An 11,615-nucleotide genomic window follows, 5' to 3' on the forward strand; every position below is an offset into this window, starting at 1 on the left:
GTCAAGTTGTCAATGTCCGAATCAACACACACGAGGTGGAACAGGCCTAGCACTGCCATTTTGGTTAACTGAAAAATGACAGAAATAACAGATTACACCAAAAACATTTGACAGTTCTGATTTAATCAATGTTTTGTTGGTCAATGTTTGTAAAACTGTATATTAATAAGCTTACTGATTATTTGATTTGTCAACTTAATGCTGTCAATCACCCGAGAGTTAACCTTTCTTGACATCACCCTCAAAAACTAGTCATTTTAAAATTTTCACGGGTGGACTCATTTGATTACGATACCGTTTCACTCAGAACTACGTCACAATATGGAAGAAAAGTCAGTCGCAACTTCCGTTTCATGCCGACTTTAAAGGAATAGTTCACCCAAAAAGAAATTCTTTCATTATTTGAAGTGATTGCATCGCTTTTTTAGAGAGAGAGATTTCATTTCTTTTTTTCTCCTTTTCATCGATTTTACTCATTCTAAATGATGGCTTCAGAATTTTTTTTAAATATAAATGAGTTTTAAATGAATAAAAGATCCTTAAAAAAATAAATACAATTTTTTTATAATATCTGGTTGATTAACTGTATACATCCTGTTATAATGGGGCATGTGACTGTTTTCACAGTCAAACTCTTGTTCAAAAGCAATTATTAAAAACCTGTCATCAAGTAAGTGATTATGATTAATCCTGAATAAAGATCAGGTGTTTCTGTGGGATTTTTCACTCCCTGCATGTGACAAAAATATCCTGTATTCTTAAAATGTCTGGCTATGGGGTAGTGTTAGCAAAGAACATCCAGTCCAACTTAATGTCATCAAAATATACAACCAGTCACTCAAAACCATGTGGTAAAGTGTATTATGGTTTGATAAGACCAGAACTTTTTGATCATAATTCTAAAGATATTCTTGGCATAAGGGCAAGACACATTACTGTGAAGCACAGTGGTGAAAGAATAAAATCTCGGGCTGTTTCTCTTCAGCTGGGACTTGGGCTCTACTCAAGATCATGGTAAGAGTCATGGATAGTGCTAAATACCACTTTGTTGCAGGACTCTTTCTTGCACAAAACCTGCAGGACTCTGTTAGAGTCTCATCTTCCAAAATGCTAACGACCCCACGCACAGACCCAAGGCAACAAAGGAAATGTAGATTTTTTTGTATCTAAATAACTGCATTTTTAACATAGGTGTGTAGACTTTTAATAATCACTGTAAATACCATCTACTAAAGAACAAATCTGTCACGACTTGTACATCTTCTAAACAGACCTTACCTCAGCGAAACATTTAACATCAGAAATGTATTTAGGATGCCTGAAAACTACGAGAGTTGTTCCTGTAGGCCTTTACATGTCAGACCGGATGGCAACTCTCTGAACTGACTGACAGGCTGCTTGCTTTCCTCTTTATTTCAGCCAATATTCTTCCATTACAATATGTCAATCAATGCAGCTCCATCTGCCAGCGAAATTCTGAAAGGAGATTGCACAAGTCAATTTAATCAGATCAAAACATGGCGACATTTTCGCCTATATAAAAATACAAAAGGTACCACTTAAAGATATTATTAAAATGAAAAATACACAAGGTGTATATGGGTTGTATCCATAGACGTAATTTTAGGTAGGAATGATATGGACATACTTTCAGAAAATCTGAATGTCCCAATCAACATTTGGGCAATTTTACCACACAGAAAATATTTTAACTTTATACTATGTTTTTTATTTTTATTTTTTTTATTTTAACAAGGCCCTTAGTATAATTATTAATGTGTAAATTATTGTTCTGCCTCTTCTGTAGGTCTAAACTGTGTTGTCACATGGCACTTGTTACTTTTCTCAGTGCTGTTCGGTATGCACCAATCACATTCGATTGTAAGATATATACATATACATATATATATATATATAATTTTCTGGAGAATACGCGGGTGGATTTCCATATTGGTGTCTTACGCCCAATCCTTGAAATTAATAGATTTAAACAAGCATAGCCTACTTTTCATATAGCCTACAAATATTTCCTGTCAAAAAAGAGTTTTGCATGCAGCCCAATGGAGGATTCTGCTTTTTCGGCCAGTTAAGGCCCTCTTGAGGAAGATACCTTAAAATTTGGCTGATTGTGTCTGAGGTCCAGGATTTTAAGATGCCAGTATAACTCCCAAAAAATGTTTTATTTTACACATTGGAGAAGAACATCGGGATAGATTGAAAAATAATATTTTGTCAAAAAAATAAGGCATTTGTGATTTAAAAAAAATCATTTAAATATGCACTATATACACAAAATTATTAAGCAATAACAAACTGCATGGGTTGAAATTCAATTGCTTCTATAAAAGTATCAGTGATAATGGCTCACTCCTTCCCACATTTGAGGACAATTAACAAACATTGGCCTTTATCTGAATTGTTCATCAATATTCATAATTTTGCATGCTGAAGCATTCTTGATCTCCAGCTCCACTTCGACAAGGCTGTCCAGTACTTCACTTTCCTTTGTTTCTACTAAAAACAAGTATTAAAGTGATTCCAATTACCAGACAAAGCAACAGTTTGTCTTTCTACTACACAGCAAAATCATCAGTGTTAAAGTAGTGCACTTTGTAGTGCCCGTAAACTCTTCAAGCGATTGGCCATTAGTGATGACAGCATTTTGCAGCCTTCAAGTGGACATAAGAAGCTCCTACCTTCAAGTCGGACGTTCGTTATTATGACATGTAACACATTCAAGTGGGAAACAAAATACGGAAGGAGCAAAACTTACAAATACCCAAAGAATGATGGCAAAAGCTCTTTTTTTCTGTTGTAGCTGTGAATAAACATAGCTAAATACACCTGCATCACTTTCACATGACCTATATGATTATTATTAATGCACAGTTTCAAACAAAGCATTGATTCATTTGCTTAAAACCACCTGTGAAGGCTGTGATTAGTTGACTGTCATATATACTCACTGAGCACTTTATTAGGAACACCTGTACACCTATGTATTAATGTGATTATTTAATCAGCCAATCATGTGGCAGCAGTGCAATGCATAATATCATGCATATACGGGTCAAGAGCTTCAGATAATGTTAACATCAACCATCAGAATGGGGAAAAATGTGATCTCAGTGATTTGGACCGTGGCATGATTGTTTGTGCCAGACAGGCTGGTTTGAGTAGTTCTGTAACTGCTGATTTCCTGGGATTTTCATGCACAACAGTCTGTAGACTTTATTCAGAATGGTGCAAATAAAAAAAAACAAAAAAACATCCAATGTGTGGCAGTTCTGCAGACGGAAAGCCTTGTTGATGAGAGAGGTCATGGAGAATGGCCAGACTGGTTCGAGCTGACAGAAATGCTTTGGTAACTCAGATAACCAGTCTGTACAATTGTAGTAAGCAGAATAGCATCTCAGAATGCACAACACGTCAAACCATGAGACAGATGGGCTACAACAGCAGAAGACCACATCAGGCACTTTATTAGGACCAAAGTGTTCCTAATAAAATGCTCAGTGAATGTAACAAATTAATACTACTGACATGAAGCACTGAAATCTAAATAACTTTACAAAATCAACGATTTCCATTATTTTCATTACGACACACCCCTTACAACGTCATAACTCGGCAACTCTGGTGTCATCTAGAATCTAGAGATTCCCACTCATAAATTTGACTTCGCTTGGTCATTCATGTGCTCGGAGTCAATCCTTTTTTACTATAAAGATCCACTTTCACTTTCAGAATGTGAAAGTGGAGATTTATAGTATAAAAAAAAAAAATCTTAAATATTGTTTCTCACCCACATCTATCATATTGCTTCTGAAGACATATGTTTAACCACTGGAGTCCTATAGATTACTTTTATGCTGCCTTTATGTGATTTTTGAAGCTTGAAAGGTCTTGACACCATTCACTTGTATTGTATGGACCTACAGAGCAGAGATATTCTTCTAAAAATCTTCATTTGTGTTCTGCAGAAGAAAGAAAGTCATATACATCTGGGATGGCAAGAGGGTGAGTAAATGATGAGAGCATTTTCATTTTTGGGTGAACTATTCCTTTAGCAATTTAAAGGAATAAATGAATAAATAAAAAATAAAATAACCATTAGTTAGAAACTTGTTAGCAACATTTCTAAAGCATGTAATGGTTTCAAAATTCACATTTGAGGTATGACTGTGTGTAATTTATGTTGTAGAACAAAACTGGAAGGTCTCTTCAAGTAATCAAATTACATTACCTACTGTATAAAACAAACCCACCTTTTTAGACACTGTCTTTTTTTTTTCCACTAAGGTCTTGCAACTGGATGATTTCCAGAACTCTAAGACTACGTTTACATGACAACGATGTACTAAAAACAGAAAAGTTTTTGACAATGAGGTTGCTTTATTACTACAAGTCTTGAGCAGCACAAACACAGTCCTGCAGTCCGCCATTGTAGTTTTGAATGTATCGCGTGCTGTTTTGAAGTACTCACGCGCATGCCTATAGAATGAACACATAATACGCATGCGCATGACGTCATCGTTTTCACAAATTCGCGTTTTTGTATGTTTACACGGAGACGATAAGGGCATTGTTTTCAAAAACTTGCACTTTGAAACCTGTTTTCAAAAGTTTGCGTTTTCAGGCCCCAAACCGCCATTGTTGTGTAAACGAACAGCCAAAACGCATAAAAAGTTTTCAGTTTTTAGTTGAAAACGTTGTCATGTAAACGGCCCCTAAATCTGTAATTCAAAATATAATTAAGCAATATTTAATAACAGTCACCTTGATAAATGGAATGGCCAGATTGTGAGTGTGAAACTGCTTTATAGGGACATTCTAAAAGCAGCCAGATTTCATGAAATTTACATGACAATGACAACATTTTTGCAAACCAAATTTACATGCTTCATAACACATTTGGCTGCAGTTTCCCATTAAAATGTCCAGCGGGGGGCACCAAAAGTGAGTGAAATTACGTTGTAATCAGATGAGGTTTTTAAGTTGAATATTAGATGGAGGTTTCAATGAGTAAAATGTACCACCTTAACCTAAAACTTTAGTCTAAACCTAACAAATAGTTTCCTAAAAGATAAATGAGAGTTAAACAAAACAGATATCCTTACACTAAACCAAGCAATGCAAACCATGCAAATTTAACATGAAAAGCACATTTACTGAAGCAACCACGTCATTTTGAGTCACTTCTATGGCAATTTCACTTCACTTTCACTAAGAGAGACCTTGGCTGGGCTTGAGGCTCAGTCTTCAAGCCCAAAGTCCAACACTCTATCAGGTGAGCTACCCCAGAAGCTAACCATGTTGGAATAAGTGTGTAAGGTGGGTCTGTAATGCAAGCGCTAAAATGTATCATTTTTCAAATGATGCATGAGAGTTAAATCGTTTTGATATCGTAGCATAGCAGTGTGAGTAATAGAGCGAAAAATATGTGTTTATAAATTAATAATTAGCCATTGTACTCATGATTTGTGTGAAAATTAATAAAACGCACAGTTGTTGTAGTGCCTCTAGTGTTTATTTCACCAGGAAACTGCAGCAAAAACATAAAAAGTGACTTGTAAAACTTACAGTAACGGTCTGTAACACAGTTCAGTGGAAAAGAGGAGGCGAGAACCAGCTTGACCAGTATAAATGATAGTTTAATAATAAACTTAACCAAAATGACACAAACATAAACAGGTGTCGGACAGCTGTCCGTAACACTCTCTCTGTCGCACTGCTGTCTCCGGTTGGCCTTATCTCTCTCGGGCTTCATCGGCCTAATTAGGAGCCGCACCCAACCGATCGAGCAGTTCGTCAATTACAACAACATATCGAGACCCCGCATTGGGTATGCGTCAAATTAATACACTGAGTTGACTTTCCAGTAATCAACACAGAACAGGACTGACCCGTCACCCTTAGGTACAAGAACAACCGGGCTCGCCCAATCGCTGTGTGATTCTTCTATTACCCCCATCTCAAGCATTGCCTCTAATTCGTCCCGAATCACCTTTTTCTTGTGTTCGGATACGTGGTATGGCCGACTACGCACTACCACTCCCAGTGGGGTCTCGATATGGTGTTGTATGAGGTTAGTCCGACCAGGAAGAGGAGAAAACACGTCCGCAAACTCTTTTTGCAACCTGGCCACCTCCGTGAGCTGGGATGGTGAGAGGTGGTCTCCACCTCTGGCCCGAGCTCTGCCCTCTCTGGAACTACCATCGCCATGGACACGGGGACCTCCTCTCTCCACAATTTGAGGAGGTTGAGGTGGTAAATTTGATGTGCCCCACCTCTATCCGTTCGTTTAACTTCATAATTGAGCTCCCCGACTCACCATGTAACCTCAAAGGGGTTTCCGGGGGGCGGGAACAGGTCGAGAGGGAGGAGAGGGAGGGGCAGAAGGGGGCGTTGAAGAGAGAGGGAGATTGAGACTTCGACTGCTCGCCGGCTTCGGGGTAGGCTGCCATGTGGGCTTTGGCCGACGTGGGCCGATGGCACTGGACCCATTCCGCAGTCTTCTTGGGAAGGCGAACGGTCAGCTGTCAGTTTGTAAGATTCAGAAACCCTTGTTATTAATGACACCTGTGGCTGTTAAGTGAACAGCAGCCAGCTACCTGTTGCTCATGCTTACGCTCGTGCACACACTCCATAGGGACGCGAGTGAGCGAGCATCGACCAAAATGACAGATGAGGTAGCATAATTAAAATTACACAGTTATGGTTGTTTTACTACAAACTTTGAGACTGTATGTTATATTTGACTCTCCAGTGCTGGAACAGGGCTAAAACAAAGTGTGGATATAGGTCTGGCTATGCGAGACTGTAGTTTGAAGTATCACTTTTATGATACATTGACTGCATTTATACGATAGCCTATGTCGGCATTAGCTAGCTAGCCAGCTTTATCAATAGCTATTAGCTCAATTTGGTGGATGGTGACAGTAGCCGTTTATAAAATAGACTGTACATTATAAATATGTTGACACAATTCAGTATTGATGTGATTCCATCACAACTGTCATTTTGATATATCAATGCGCTCTTGTTTTATAATAATAGAATGTATATATTTTCTGTATAACCAAGTTACGTTACACTAATGAATGGGTCTTTTTGCATTATCTTGAACATTGTCTAGCATTCATTTCATGTGTTATTGTAGTTTAGCTAAAATTACACAGATCAATCCTTATGGCACTATATTTCACATGCTTTGCAGTTATGTAAGCTTACCTGTCCAATAAGAAGAACACCAACTCAGGGATGGTTTTGATCCCCAAAACCAAACGAAAGTCCCTCCAGGAATCAAATGCTCTGCCGATGTTCACTCTAGTTTTCGCTTAACCATGATCACATTCCTGCTTAGCCAGATGGGATTTAGTAGATAAATGTTTTTTTTTTTGGCTTACTCAGAGTTTGTGTAGGACTCAGTGTTGTGCTGGGAGCCGGACGTTTGCTGGATTCCATCTCTAAGATAACGTTACCTAGTGTTGCAGTTTGTTGTCACTGTTGAATAGCGGAAGAGAAGCACTGAGGCAAGGCTCTCGGGAGCGCGCATAAATGTCATATCCTTTGGATTTTCCCGGCAAAAGCGACCCGCTCCCTTCACATAAAAATCAGTCTACAGGCTTTAATCGGCAACCTAGGAAGTCTGGGAAGGACTAATTTTTTTTAAGTTGCTTTACAAGCCGTTCACACATTGGCAAAAAAGGGCGAATATTACATGAAAATTGTTACATACTGCACCTTTAACAAGTGAAAAATTAGCTATTAATACAATCATCCAACTAAATGAAAAGGCAGGGAAGGAATTTATAAATATAAAATGTTTTGTACAATATTAAGATACCATAATATAATGTGTTAAATTTTATTCAAAAATAAATTTGATATAAAATAAGGAATAATAATAAATATATGAAATAATGACAATGAATCAATAACCAAAAATGTCACATTAAGCTTAATAACAAAGATTTTGTTTAATTACATAAAAGCTTTTTTTATAAAGCTTTTCTAATAAGCCTTTTAAAACTTTTTAATCTGTTTTTATCAGCAAAAACTAGGCAAAGTGATATTACTGGGAAGAGGAAAGTTCAATTAATAGTGACAGTGTGCAGAAAGCTTACAAATAGCCAGTTATGACAGAGATCCTGATAAAAGGTGAAATGATCGTTATCGGGATCAGTATCGGCCGATCAGGCGACAAGAAGATCAGTGATCGGTATCGGCTGTAAAAATCCTGATCGGAGCATCCCTAATTTTAATTACATTTTAAGTTAACATACGTCGTCGGTTTTTAGTGTCATCAGGACCTTGAGTGACGACAAGTTGTTGAGGGCACAAATGCAATATCTTTTGTTCTTAAATGTAATAATAATGCCCTAAATGTATTAACATTTGTTCTGAAATGTAAAGGCCCTAACTGCAAACACTTTTGGTCCTTAATATCATTAAGAGGTACTTTTGGTTCTAAATTTAATAAAGTCTAAAATAACAAACATTCAACGTTCATCTCAGAGCAACACCGAGGATTTTTAAGCATTCACTGTACTTGAGGCACACAGTATTTGATCTCAATAAATTGTCAGTTAACCCATTTTATAAAATGATATTTGTAATGTATTAAAAGCTAAAGCGCTGATGTGTAAAAACAAGGTGCTTGACATTTGATACTTTACATCTTAAAAAAACTTAGGGCCCATCCTGCATCCCACACTCCACCTTGTAGGGCACAACTCACTTCTAGCTCCAAATAATTTCCTGCAGGGGATGAAAACAGTTCAAGCAACAGAAAAAAGAAAAAAAAAAAAATGCAGAATGTAACCTAAAATGGGAACAAAGTCCCTTTCAATCGTTCCGGGTTGAAAGTGTTATTTTTAAATGCTAGTAACCAGTTAATAACCGGTTAATTGCATTCCAATCATTTTTTCATGAAACCAAAGACCAAAGGGTTTATCACAGTACATTTCTGGAATTACATCACTTCTTGTTGCCTGAAAAAACAAGTCTTCTCTCTTTTTAGTTGAACATGATAAACGTGCTTTGATCCTCAAGGATATAAGACCTTTTTAACAACTATATATGATTACTTCATATACATGCACATTATTCCAGATACAAAGACAAATATTACAGGTAAAAATTACATTTCTCAGTTGTTTCCAAGTCTTCACTGAATTGTTGTTAGATATCATGCATTAATACAGTTTTGATGCTGCTAGGTTTTGACTGAGAAGCAGATCTGTCATTACAATAAAATTATCCATAGTTTATTTTTTTTATTTTTTTTATTTAGGCCTTTGTGATAATGTTCAGTTTCATAAGGCTTATTACAGCTCTTTAGTCAAGAGTGTGTGTGCTCCCTTCTGTTTTACCCCAGTGTTGGTTAATATATCAGTAAAAAGTTGATTAAGGAATTTATCAGCTCCAGAAGAACATGGTCTCTGCATGTGCTCTTCGTGGGTACAACAAGGTTTAAAAAAAAATTAATTATTCAGCTGCATAAGGTGGCAATTAGTCCAAATGCTCCTCATATTTTTGGGGATATACTGAACATTAAGAACACACTTATTGAAAAGGCAACTGTATACTATGCTTATGATATCTCTGCTGATAATTCTGCCACATGGGAAAAAAACGGAATCGCTTATTTTGGGTGAGGAGAATCACTTATTTTGAGCTTGTTTTTCCAGACCAGGCCACTTGTTTCTTTTGTAAGATCTGGCAACACTGCAACTGGTATAAGGGAGAGCATTATAAACCATTCTTTTATTTCATTCTAACAAGATACCATTCGAAAAGGAGGCTGTGGAAGGCTGGAACCAGAACAAAACAAAAAAACAGTTTCTGCTCAGAATGAACCGAAAAAAAAAATATTTTGATTTAAGTCCCTGATTTCATGAGGTAAACTACAGTAGCAGCCCCACCCTGCAGGATTCCCTAGGCTGGGGTCAGACCGTCAGACAGCTGGTAGTCCCGCCCTGAGACCCTTAGCTAGGAACTAATCTAAATCAAATGACAAGCACCTCGGAGTGACGCCGGGGTTAAAAAAAAAAAAAAAGAAAAAAAAACTTCAGCTTTTACTATACATAATACAAAATAGTCTCTAATCAGCCATGGAAGGAGCTCATGTAAATGCATTAAGAGGGAAATGGTCTCAAACTGTCCTAAGGCCTGTTCACATCAAATCCGGGACAATTTTATGAGACGAACTTCCGATGAAAGGTCCATACACACAGTGTCCGTACAAAATGAAACGATAAACTGTTTCACCCCTGTACAGTAGGCAGTGCTGTTGTGATTCTACAAACATTTATACCAGTCTCCTGCTCTGCCCAGCTGTCAGTGCTAGAGATTAATATAATGAATGCTGTTAAAGCATTTATTTACCTAATTTGGCATAACCATTATGTTCTTTCCATGGTGTTGATGCATTTTGAAGAGTATCTAATCTGTGTTTTTTATGTGAGTGTTTAAAGAGCGCTGTTGCATATTTGCACATGTATTTTGCTACAAGTACACTATATTGCCAAAGGTATTCGCTCACCCATCCAAATAATTGAATTCAGGTGTTCCAATCACTTCCATGGCCACAGGTGTATAAAATGAAGCACCTAGGCATGCAGACTGCTTCTACAAACATTTGTGAAAGAATGGGATTGTGCAGCTGCAGACTGAGTCTGGATAAATGACCAAAAGTTCCAAGTGTATCTGTCTGTGTCCCAGAAGACTACAAGGAACACCCACTTCATGACACGCCCACTACACGTAACCCCCCCGCCGGATCATAAAGCGATTCTATTGGATACAAGAACTTTTTAAATCCTATACAATCATTGTATGATCCATATTCTCTTAACTCTTTAAAAATGACAAAGAAACATGTTTAAATTATATGTCATATATCATATTATTAAACCAAATATATTAATGGTAAACTGAATTTACTTGTTTAATGTGAAATTTTGTGGAAATGCTCTTTACTGTTTTGCTGAAGGTGTTTGTACAATTTCTGCTTGTACAATAATAATAAAAAGATATAAATGGTAAAATTAAATTTCTCTGTTCTGTTTTCTCCAGTTAGTTCACAAGCTAATCAGTTAGCCCATATCTATACGTAGATACCGCATTCAAACGCTCCGGACACGTCAATGCATCCGCCATCTTGGAACTGTCAACATTTCAGCGGCTTAGAACTCACACCAGCCACAATAATGTTTTTCACTGAAAATGCCACAACATTGTGCTACTTACGATTGTAAGAACTGCAGAGATATAAATTCCGGACGAAATGGGATAATCTTACACAGGTGAGAATGTGAAGCTTAAGAAATCAGAAATCTTGGCTTCTCTGATAATGAATCATATTTATAAGAGCTGCAACCGTTTGATTTATGTTTAAAGTATTTTTATTATCAACAATGTTTACAATTATTTAACGTTAATGACAAACTAAATCTTGTGAATAAGACTGTTGCAGACACACAGTCAACTGCTTTTGTATGTTTATGTACGACTTTGACCTTTCCAATATGGCAGATGGCTAACGTATAGTGGCCAGAGATGTTCTATACAGAGATAACAACCTATGCATTTTTAACATTAGAGAGAGG

This window comes from Myxocyprinus asiaticus, chromosome 41 (genome assembly GCF_019703515.2).
Source record: "Myxocyprinus asiaticus isolate MX2 ecotype Aquarium Trade chromosome 41, UBuf_Myxa_2, whole genome shotgun sequence".
NCBI lineage: Eukaryota > Metazoa > Chordata > Actinopteri > Cypriniformes > Catostomidae > Myxocyprinus > Myxocyprinus asiaticus.